The sequence below is a fragment of the Dreissena polymorpha genome, unplaced genomic scaffold, assembly GCF_020536995.1.
Source record: "Dreissena polymorpha isolate Duluth1 unplaced genomic scaffold, UMN_Dpol_1.0 chrUn015, whole genome shotgun sequence".
NCBI lineage: Eukaryota > Metazoa > Mollusca > Bivalvia > Myida > Dreissenidae > Dreissena > Dreissena polymorpha.
This window is the reverse complement of record NW_026273329.1, coordinates 217,501-229,025: the sequence shown is the minus strand read 5'-3', so window position 1 is coordinate 229,025 and position 11,525 is coordinate 217,501.

Sequence of the window (11,525 nt, the reverse complement as noted above, 5' to 3'; positions counted from 1 at the left end):
ACAAGAAATAAAAATATAAATTATTGAATAAAATCAGAGTTATGTAATAAAAACGAAAATTATATGAAACATATATATAAATATTAAAAGATATAATACATTTAAAACAAAAAAAGAAGGAAAATAGAAATAAATAACTCATTAAAAGTATACAAATAAGTGCAAATGTACATTTTGAACAAATAAGTTCAAAAAAGTGAAAAAGGTGAAAACATAGTAAGGCTTAATATTTATAAAATAAATAAAAACTCACTAAAAGTAACAATATGAAGTATACAAAGATTTTGTTTATTGTTGGTCAGGGGACGAGTTTATAATAAGTATTAGCCTCGTTTTGAGAAAATAGAGCGGAATTGTTGTTCATTAAAAATAATCACATATCAGCCTCTGAAGTTCGCACAGGCTAATTAGGGACGCCTTTATGGAAAGTTTCTTGTATAGGCATTTTCGAAACGAAACTTCAGTGAAGGCGTTATTTTAAGTTATTTTTATTTGTTAATTATACGAACCTGATCCAACCGTTTTGATTTAAAACTTGGTGTTATCGACTGTGCACGTTATTGGGTTCGTGTCCGTGACATCAAATGTATAGAGAGACCTTGCCGTTGTCGTGACGTCACTGATCAGGGTCGGGTGAATGGTTTGAAGAGAACCCGGAGCAAACACCGGGACCTAGAGTGGAGTGGTCATTTAATTCATAAAAAATCGGTCGGTAAGTGGATGTATCATATATACTACACCAGAAACGAAACTCGTTATATATAATCTTAAAATTACTTTATTACTAGAATTCTTATGAAGCTTGCAAAATGCTAAGTAGAAGATATCTGATTCTTAAAAATCTTAAGGGCAGTTAATTTAAAATATATTTATATGAGTGTAGTCAAGTTTTTTAAGTAAAGAATCGTTAACATTTGCCAAACATCCAATTAGGTAAATTGGGTTTACTTGTACGCATAATAGGAAATCTTCAAATTGTAATAAATTTTGAATTTATGGCTTTCAATTTAATCAAAAATATTTGTTTTATTGTGGTTTAAAGAGAAACATAGGTTATTTAAAACTGATTATTACTTATTTCAAACAGACAGAAATAATGAGAAAATAAGGTAAATTCTTTCACTTTTTTAAGTTAAAAAGACGGATGTATTATTCCCAAGAAAGTCTAATGGTTAAACCTTTTAAAATGTTTACAAACAGTTGAAAAGAATTAAATAACAAAACAATTAATTCTTTTCATCCACTTGTGATGCCATCGAAAATAAATACATTCACTCACTCATGAAAATATTATGATTGTTTTAATAAAAAAGGTTTGACTGGAGATTTTTCTGAAATTATCACGTTATGACGTCAAAACGAAGTCATTTCACAGAACAAAAGTGAACAAGAGCGAAAGTGTTCCCTTTCATCAAAAATAAGATTATCATTTTTAAATCTCTGAGATTTTTTCGATGCATAATCCATTAAAAGACAATAATAATAATAAGCAATTATGGAATTCATATGTTAGTTTACTGATATTTATCAATAAATAACCAGACAAAAATAAGATTATCTCGCGTAAATGTTAACTCTGATAGATCTGACATGCACCGAATTTAGCACTACTTATAGAGCAAAATTAGCTTGGAAAAAAACCCACATAAAACTAGCTTATTATTTTCGACAAGGATTATAACTCATATAAATGTAAAGCCACGAGTCAAATTGTGACGACGTCACGCTTTCTTTGACGACACACTGTCCTTGACACGAATCTTACCGCAATCCTGCTATATTGTTGTTTGAAATGAATCACAACATCACTGAACAAGACGTCGCACAGAGCAATAGCAATAATGGACAATGGATGTACAGCGCTGAGGTGGATGCTCGTTCGTTTTTACACTATCTATAGTATCTCACGTATGGAGCACTCGGTGAACGTTATATACAGCTACATTATTTATCAGTCTTAGCATCTTATATATGTGATGACGAAAAACAAAGCGACCTGAAGCATCACGAGACTGCAATGAACTTGCTGGGTCACTGCTATGAAATGGAAGGAAACTATTATTGGGCGATATATATCTACAGACAATCGTTGTGTTGTCGTTGTCCTGATCGAAGTAATGCTGCTTACTGGCACATCCGGCGTGTTCTTCGTCTTATAAATGGCTGAACATACTTTACAAACCAATTTTCTTGTGCACGATATAAAACAAATTTATATATACACGCATTTAATGGTTAAAATGTTTGTGAGCATTTATTCCGCCATGTTTCATGCGTTGTATGTTATGAAATATAAACAAACGGAATTTATATGCATGAGCCTTAATATAATCACTGCTATTCTACTCTTCATTAATTTGAATTAACTAACATAGAACAGGAATCATAGTGTCCCTTGTATGATGTCGTTTTTGATACTCACTGTTTTGTGATGTTTGTCATATGCATATGTTGATAAATGTATGGCATGTGCTTATGTTAATCTTCTTGAATTGATTACGCCATTAATGATGTATGACAAAACCTTCCAGTTTAAGCTATCCCTAGTGATTGCTACGTTTTATTTTAATGCAATTAATTAGTATATATTCTTTCGTTGAATACTGGCTTATTCGTATTTATCACCGTTAGCTTAAACTGAATGTGGACGCCGTTTCATTAAGTTAAAGCGGAGCGATGAAAAAACCGGCCCATGGGTATATATAATCGTACTTGCCCGCCATATACGAATAACGGCTCGATCGCGACGTCAAATTAATACTAATGATAGTAACGATATATAATATGTACTTAAATAATGAACATTGTTTAAAAGATATTGAAATAATGTACAATTTATTAAAGCTTAATTTGATTTTTTTGTTAGCTTACCTGCGCATGAAATGCTCATAATGACAAAGTTTCCGTTCTGCAAAAAATAATATATATCATGTTTGTCTGTTTAAGTAAATTACTCCACGAATAACACAGTACCAATTTAACAATTGGCATATATTAATGCTTCATTATGTAATAGGCCACTAGTAATGTGCTCACCACCCATCCTCAATTTATAATTGTATTAACTTAATACACACGCTGCACAGAACCAGCTGTATTAACACTCACAATTATTGACAATCTTATCACCATTAAAACTTCGCCATTGTTTTGATTAGAATACAATCTCAATGAATTTCTTCGTTCATATATTTGAGTTCGAGTTCGCTTTTTTATGTTATATGTTTTTATGTTTTTTTTTTAAAGTTGCATTTGCTGTCTCCAAGGTCAAAGGTTTCGGGTCAACGTCCTTTTGTTACACGGGATGCTCATTATGGAACAATTTACCCTCCAGTATAACACAGATTGATAGATTGTCTGTTTTTAAGTCGTCTTTAAAAACTCGTTTATTAGAAAATATGTAACTTTTTATGTGCATAGTTTTTTTTTTCGGATTAAGGAATCATTTCTAGTCAGTAATTGTTTCTAGTCAACATTGATCCTATCTTCCATAAATGCTATGCATTCTCAATTTTTTTAGTGTAAGTGCCACTCTATGTCATGCCACCAGCACAAAGGACCACACTGGATGTAAGTGCCTCTCTATGTCATGCCACCAGCACAAAGGACCACACTGGAAATATGGGTTTACTCATTGTTGTGTTATCCTTGGTGTTGGTGTGAATGTCATGGTATATCTTCATGTATGTTATATTTGTTTATATTTTACATGTTGTGAATGCCCATGTATGCATTCCTTGCCGAAATAAATATATATATCTAACTATCTATGTTCAAACACAGCTTTCTTAGCAAAAGTAAACGTTGCTCAAACTCTTCTGAACGAATACACTACCGAGAAAAGTGTTTATGATCGTACCCAAGCACCCATATATTTATAATGTTTGCATCGATCTAAAAAATAACCTCGTGGATGTAAATATGCGGACCCGCAGAAAATTCGAAGCCCTGATCACAGGACACAACAGCTGATGTAAATGGCTTCGGACTGAAGAGAATTGATATGCTAGTTCTGATATCGCTAAACAATTCCAGATGAGTCAGTAAGACGCGATAAGTGATAATAAACAACAACCGACGTTACTGAGAAAAACACGGGGGACAGGAAGTTCTTATATAAGTCGATAGTAGGAGGTAGGTCAAATTACACTGAATCAACTACACCATCATCATTTGTAGTAAAATAGAATCAAATGTAACAACACAAACAAACTATACCAATATGTAATATATATTTAGACAAAACACACTAAGATGTTGTACATATATTAAGAACAGGTGCTTAAGACGTGATTACTAAGACGCAAACTGTCAAAAATCATATTCATTACCGCTAACATGCAGCGTCCTAGTGATTATTTTTCATTTGTGTTTCTCAAATGTGGGACGTAGAGATATGGTAAACAGAAAAACATGTAACTACCTGATCTTTATGTAATATATAAGGCTCGGTACGAACAGCAGCCGAGCCGTTATAATATTCTTAGACTCGCCTGATATATTACAAACAGATGAGGCAGTAACATGTTATTCTCAATTGAGTGTGACGAGTGAGTGCGAGGTAAGACGAGACGGACGAATGATACAAGAAAGTGAGTGTATTGTGGAGATGAACAATTTGATGCGATATGACCCAACGAGTGAGAGACACTCCAGAGATGAATAAAACATCAATTTGATGCGATATGACCAAACGAGTGAGTGACAATCTGGAGATGATTACAACATCAATTTGATGCGATATGACTAAACGAGTGACAATCCAGAGATGAGTAAATAAAATAAAGTAAATACTGGTTGTCAATTTTAACATTTCAACAGTCCATTTCATCTCCGCAAAAATACTACAAAATTGTATTATTAAAACAGATCAGTACATTAAGTTCATGTAGTAAAAGCTATTGTATATTAACGTTTTAAAATATGGGTTAAGCTAACTTTATTTGGATACACAAGGGATGGACAAGCATCTTTTGAGATTATAATTGGCTGAATTTCATTTAAAAGTAAGTATGAAAAATTTTCCGGTTCCAAGGTACGCAGAGGTAGGGCAACCTTCGGCAAACCTGCCTTATGAAGACAAAGACAGACATCTTCTTTACGTTAAGTTGTCGATGTTTCTGTTAAAAATATCCATACGATAATGTTCATATTAATTAACACACATTTTTCTAAGCGATAAACATTTCTGACGTCGAAACATATCTTTTCAATTTTAAATACACAATATACCGTCAAATTGATTTAATATTTAAGAAACTGAAGATCGATGTTTAATCCAAATCGCTTTGTAAATACATTTGTGTATTGCACATTGTGCGCACACTATGTATGTGCTCGTATTGATTGCAATTTACGTTATTTTAAGACTGAATCAATATAACATTCAATTCACTTTACCACAAAATGTGATGGTTCTGTTGCATTCATCTATTAATGTTTTGTGATATTGAAAATGGATGTATAAGATCCGTTGATTTAAGAGGCTATAATGTTTACGTTCAGGTAATGCATAACATGAGTTTAAACCAAATGTTAAATCCCACCATGTGCGTACCGTGCCAGATCTATTAATGAGGCCGTATTGTATAGCTTGTAATATGGGGCTTGATGAGTCACGTAACCTATAATGATGATGATCCTCTTGAATTATCTCAATCTAAATATGAATTTGAAAGCCAACTGTCTAACACTTATTGTATACACGTGTTACTCATTGTACAGTACAAACAACACATTTTATAACTTGTGCATGAATACTCCCATCTAAACGTCTTCCAGCTGTTGATTTGTAGTCGAGTGACGGCCATTGATATTTGTCTGCAGTCAAGAGGAAGCAGTGGTAGATATAACAACTCGGACTCGGGAATGGTTCCGACCCAGAGGAAGCAGTGGTAGATATTACAACTCGGACTCGGCAATGGTTCCAGGCCCAGAGGAAGCAGTGGTAGATATAAAAACTCGGACTCGGGAATGGTTCTAGGGCAAGAGGAAGCAGCGGTAGATATAACAACTCGGACTCGGGAATTGTTCCAGGGCCAGAGGAAGCAGTGGTAGATATAACAACTCGGACTCGGGATTACAAAGTATTGCATATTGTTATAATATTTCAGTACACGCTTGAATTCAGTTTGAGTTTAAACAAAAAATCACGACACACAAACTGTTTTTGGTGAACCAAGTTATCTACACATGTCTATTATAAAGCTCAATTTGATATTTTTACACAGATATCCATCTGTACTGATTTGTTTCATACCTGCGACTTGAATAATGTACCTTCTACTGTGTTTTCGTAATAATGTTTGTATGAACATCACATTAGCAAACTCTTATGATGATAGATTCCCATGACCATGAACATTGATCTACAGTAAAACTAATGCAAAAACATGTTTATCAGTTGTGTGCCTTTTTTAAGACAAGATCATGTCGGTTCGAACATATTGTTTACCTATGTGTTTTGAAAACAAAAATGTCTCTAGTGCTCTCCTTTAACGGTATGTTTTTCGGTTTTCCAAAACATTGTCTTATATATGTAACACTATGATGGGGCTTAATAAAACGCATGTATAATTATTACCATAATTGTGTGACTTCTTTAACTGAAACATAATTACAAAATAATATATCCAACTGTCAAGTATTGCTGTTATGAGCTTAAATTTTCACAGCTGATCGTTCTTACAGCCACTTGTTGTAAATAACATAGTGATTAAAAGGTCTCTACTCCTTATTTTCGAGACTCGTCTACTCAATTTAAGCTATTGGTTAATATTAATTTATTGAAACTTAAGAAACCTTGTAACTTATGTTCAATACGTTGATACCTAATCATTCATTTCACATGCACATGTGTATGATGTTTATTTTAGATGAGTGATAATACATGAATTTAACAGTAAATATAAACAGAAACCTATTTGTATTGAACCGATTTTCCATCATTATATTGATCCCAATTAGCATTACATTAATTGAAATAATTGTAGTAACACTTATATATAATATAATAATATAGATTTAATATTAGCATGTGTGTATTGGAAACAGTATTTAGTGATAACAGTTTGGTCGAACATAACTTTAATTGTAAAGATATTAAACACATTGCGTTCTTTTATGTATATTTTCAACTTACTTTTATTGAACCGTTTATATAATGCTTTAGTGAACATATCACTTGTTTGAATAGAACTGTCAATATATTAATTATTTGTTTTAATAATATGACATTAACACAACAATAATTAAAACTTAGCTTACGTTTTACTGTATGAGTAGGAATCTTCCTAAGGTTGCATGCATGTTTTGCACAATGTAAGTTGTATTGAACACAATAAAATTAACTTTTACTCAATAAGGATATGCATTGGAATTTGAGACACGTATCTTAATAAATACAATTTAAAGCGTTCCTTTCTCTTACAAGTCATCTAATATTGAAGTGTTAAAACATAGAGAATAAGCAGTCGAAAATACATTTAGATCTGACAATCAGTTACGAGTGTTCTAAAGATATTTATTAAATCCCACACTTACCTAAGATATGATGGAGCCGGGATATATTTCCTCTCGTCGAATTGACTTGTGATTCGATAGTCATTGTTTTTTTATATTTAAGATCCCCTCCAAACGTTGAACCCGTGACTGGAAAGTGTGAGTGTTGATCTACGTAGCTGATACTTTCTGTTCAACGGTGGCAATTTAAGTTGGTGTTTTGTTTACTGCTCATGTCATGTCTGACTGCGTCTTTTCGAAAGTTTCAATCGTCCAACCGGGACATCCACTTCCTTTTTTAAACCTAGAATCTCGTCAGTAGCACTCCTCAATACGTTAATACGTTTTGGCAGTGCCCAAATTTCGATAACATACGCAACTCTTTCCTTTCAAATCTGCCGTGTCCATTGACTTTAAACGATCTTCTATTTGGCGATGATCAGCTATCACTTGAATACAACAATTATCTATTTCAGCGTGGCATTTCAGCAACAAAACGCTTTGACATATAGACATATATGTTCGGATCGACCCCCTCACCCTGATTCTTTATAGGTGAGTGACAACGCGAACTTTCTTCTTTTACATATATTTATGGTTTGGATTTGCTGTAAACGTTGTGGAATTCATCTAGCTCGTTTTAACTTTGTAATAACAACATAATGCCATAAAAGGAATTATATAAAGATATTTAAACCGTATACGAACGACATGAACAAGTAATGATCATTCAATTGTATCCTTAACGAACTGATCCATGTTGCATTGTATTCTCTAATAACTACACCATTTGATAGAACTCAAATAAGCATCGTAGATTCTTGTCTTCTTATCCATAAAGGTGTTTTTCCTTTTGTTATATTCACATGAATGTAATGTACTATACTTTGAACCAACATATATATATATGAACTAATATGTTGATATCGGTCAGTGTGCCATCCTGAATCGTGTGGACAGAATTCAATCTTACCTGGGTTGCTGCCTTCTCCTTTACAGGTGCGTGCGTCGCCCTACTTCCGCCGTTGCGACTTCTTTCACGTGACTATCCATATTATCGAGTCTCTCCTGGACAGATGTAAACCTCAACCACCTCACTGTGCTGCCGATTTGTTGCGGTCATCGATGTTATGAGATCCTGTATATATCTTCTCAAAACATCCTGCTCTTGTTTTATTATGCAGACAAACCTGAGAACAGCGGACAGTAAAAGGAAATGACCTAAGTGGCCGTTGTCCACAGGTGACCGTTGTTTTTGGATCACAAGTTTTGGTCAGTTGGTAGTATTGCTACGTCGTTACCCCGCCCAATCGTTTCCATACAGTGTGAAACCGATAACTAAGCATAATAACATAATTAGAAGATACAGAATAATATCTTATTAATTGATTTAATTTCATAATGTTAAACTAAATCAATGACTGTATCAACACTAGTATAATTGTTTGCTCATGCATCTTGTTTATTCACTAAATAAAGCTTATCACGTGCATTGACGTCACGACCGAACACGTCTCAAAAGCGGATTCGCTGTCATAAGCCGATAGTACGTCCATTCAGTTCATATTACATTTATTGGGATGTATTTTTAAATAAAGATTGTTATGTGTCATTAACGTCACGTCCGAACAATTATCAAATCGGATTCGCTGTCATATACCGACAGTACTGTATAACCGTATCGTTCTAATTCAAATTCAAAGAAAAAGACGCCAAACTCGTATTTAAACTATTTAGTTTGCTACAAAAGTTGCAATTCAGTCTACATTTTCCAGAGTAGACGATCACTAAATCTTTTATCGCCTTCTTATAACAACACTCGCCAGCTAAGTGTTGTTTTTAACACATTATCAGCTATGCAGATTTATTGACCTCGTCACGCGCTCATTCTTTGTCATTATGAATGCAGCCGATAATCGCTACGTATACACACATTATTGCGTGCACCTGTTTCGTTTTTGATATTAATTTTCGCGACTCGAAACGACTGACGAGACCGTTGTTTCCAGTTCAGAAATAACTTTCGGTCTAATAACTTTCAAAGGCAATTACCGGAATCAGATGCTTTACCCGCAAAATAGAATGACAAAATGATGTGCTGTGTTTTTAATTTTCGCGACTCGAAAACGACTGTCGCGTGACCGTTGTTTTCAGTTCAAAAATGACTTTTGGAGTGAAATGTAGTGGCCGTTTGACGTTATAGACGATTGACCGTTATTTCCAAATGTAATATAAAGATATTTTCGTCGGGGGAATCCAGACTGTCCGTTGTCTGCAGTTGACCGTTATTCTCGAGTGGCCGTTAGGTCAGTTTCGACTGTATTCTGCTCAAATATTAGTGTGTCTAATCTAGCAGACAAGAGGACATAAACCTTGCCCCATGTTAAAGTACACTGTCCACCATAGGCTAGCAGAAATACCGACACCAATATATGAATCATGATACACATGTTATCTTTAATCAATTACGCCTAATCGTATTCATTCGGTCCGAAAAGACTGCTGCCCTTACGCGCTTTGTCTTGATTTTTATTTAATAATTGTGCTCATAAAACGGAAATCGCTTGTTCAAATGTCATTGGCGTATTTACAAGTACCAATCTTTTCTACTAGATGTTGTCTTAGCCGATTAAGATTTAAAGGGACATAATTTGAATCAATATACTGATTCAAAATACGGTATCATATTTCAATCAAACATTATTTAACGGTAATCAGGATTGTTAACACATTCGTCTCTTGTTTTACAAACGTTTATTAAACGGTTATTAACATATGTATTCTTTAAATTCAAACATTGTCCCCAAAACAAGTTTGGGCACTGGAAAATTAGCCGGAAATATCAAATCGTTATAAATGAAATGTATATCAAGTGACGCTACACGCATTTCCAATATCGGTATCGGGACTGTAATGTTGCAGATGGCTATGTTTGTAGTTTTAATCTTAATAAAGGCGTGCATCGGAAGGAATGTGTTTTTGACATCAACATATACTTCTAACTAATTTCATATGTGCGTCAATACATCTATATATTTACGGGAAAATATCTTCGATTTGCCCGTTTAATCGTTGTGATTCTTAAGGTTAGGTATATTGTTTGCTCCGCTAATTCTGTATTCGAGTCTTTGTTGGTACTGACTATTAACGTTTACGATGTTATTTCAGAAAACAAACACGAAATTTCTAAAGCAGATGTGTTATAAGTAAGCACACATATACCAGCGGTATAAAACATTTTTTCTTCTAAGAAATCCTTCAAACACTAGTGTATGCAGACAGATGTCAATAAACCAAACGCAAAGTGTATAACGATTGTTTTTTTCATACCAAAATGATTTGGCTTTATCGTACTACTTATTATCAAGTGTCAATTTAATTGTCCATGATGAGTAATTAATATTCAATTCCTAGTAACACTTGTGCAATTTTTTCTTGGTAGTAAAAACTTAACTTATAAATGACACATCGCAGATTGCGAATATGACACATGTCAACCTTTGTTCAAAATCCATGAAAACAAGATGCTTAAGAACTGACTACGAAAATATCTTATGTGCGTGTGTATTTCAAAGTTGATGATGTTGTTCCGCACCCGAGGCATCATTGTGTTTGTAATTATAAGATCTCCTCGTGTGTGTGTTGGATGTTTTTGAGGTCCTTCCGGGCCTGAGGCAGCATTCTGTGACGACCGGAGTGTGTCCCAGCATTCCTTCCTAGTTTGCTTATTAGACTCAGGAAAGTTTTGAATGATTTCCAGCGGTTGATTTTTTACTGACAGAGAGTCAATTTTGTTGTGGTCTTGTGCTGTTGGGGAAACTGTAGTGGCCGTATGGGAACCAACCTGTCCGGAATGCATTCAACCTACCAAACTTACATGCGACCGGAACGGGAATTGAACCCGGTTCACCTTAGTGCGAAGCGCGTGTACCAACCACCTCGCTAACCGAATTTCCCTAAGAGCGCAACAATGCGTTTTTATATATGTATATATGTATATATCGTCGGTTGAAGCTGTAAACCGC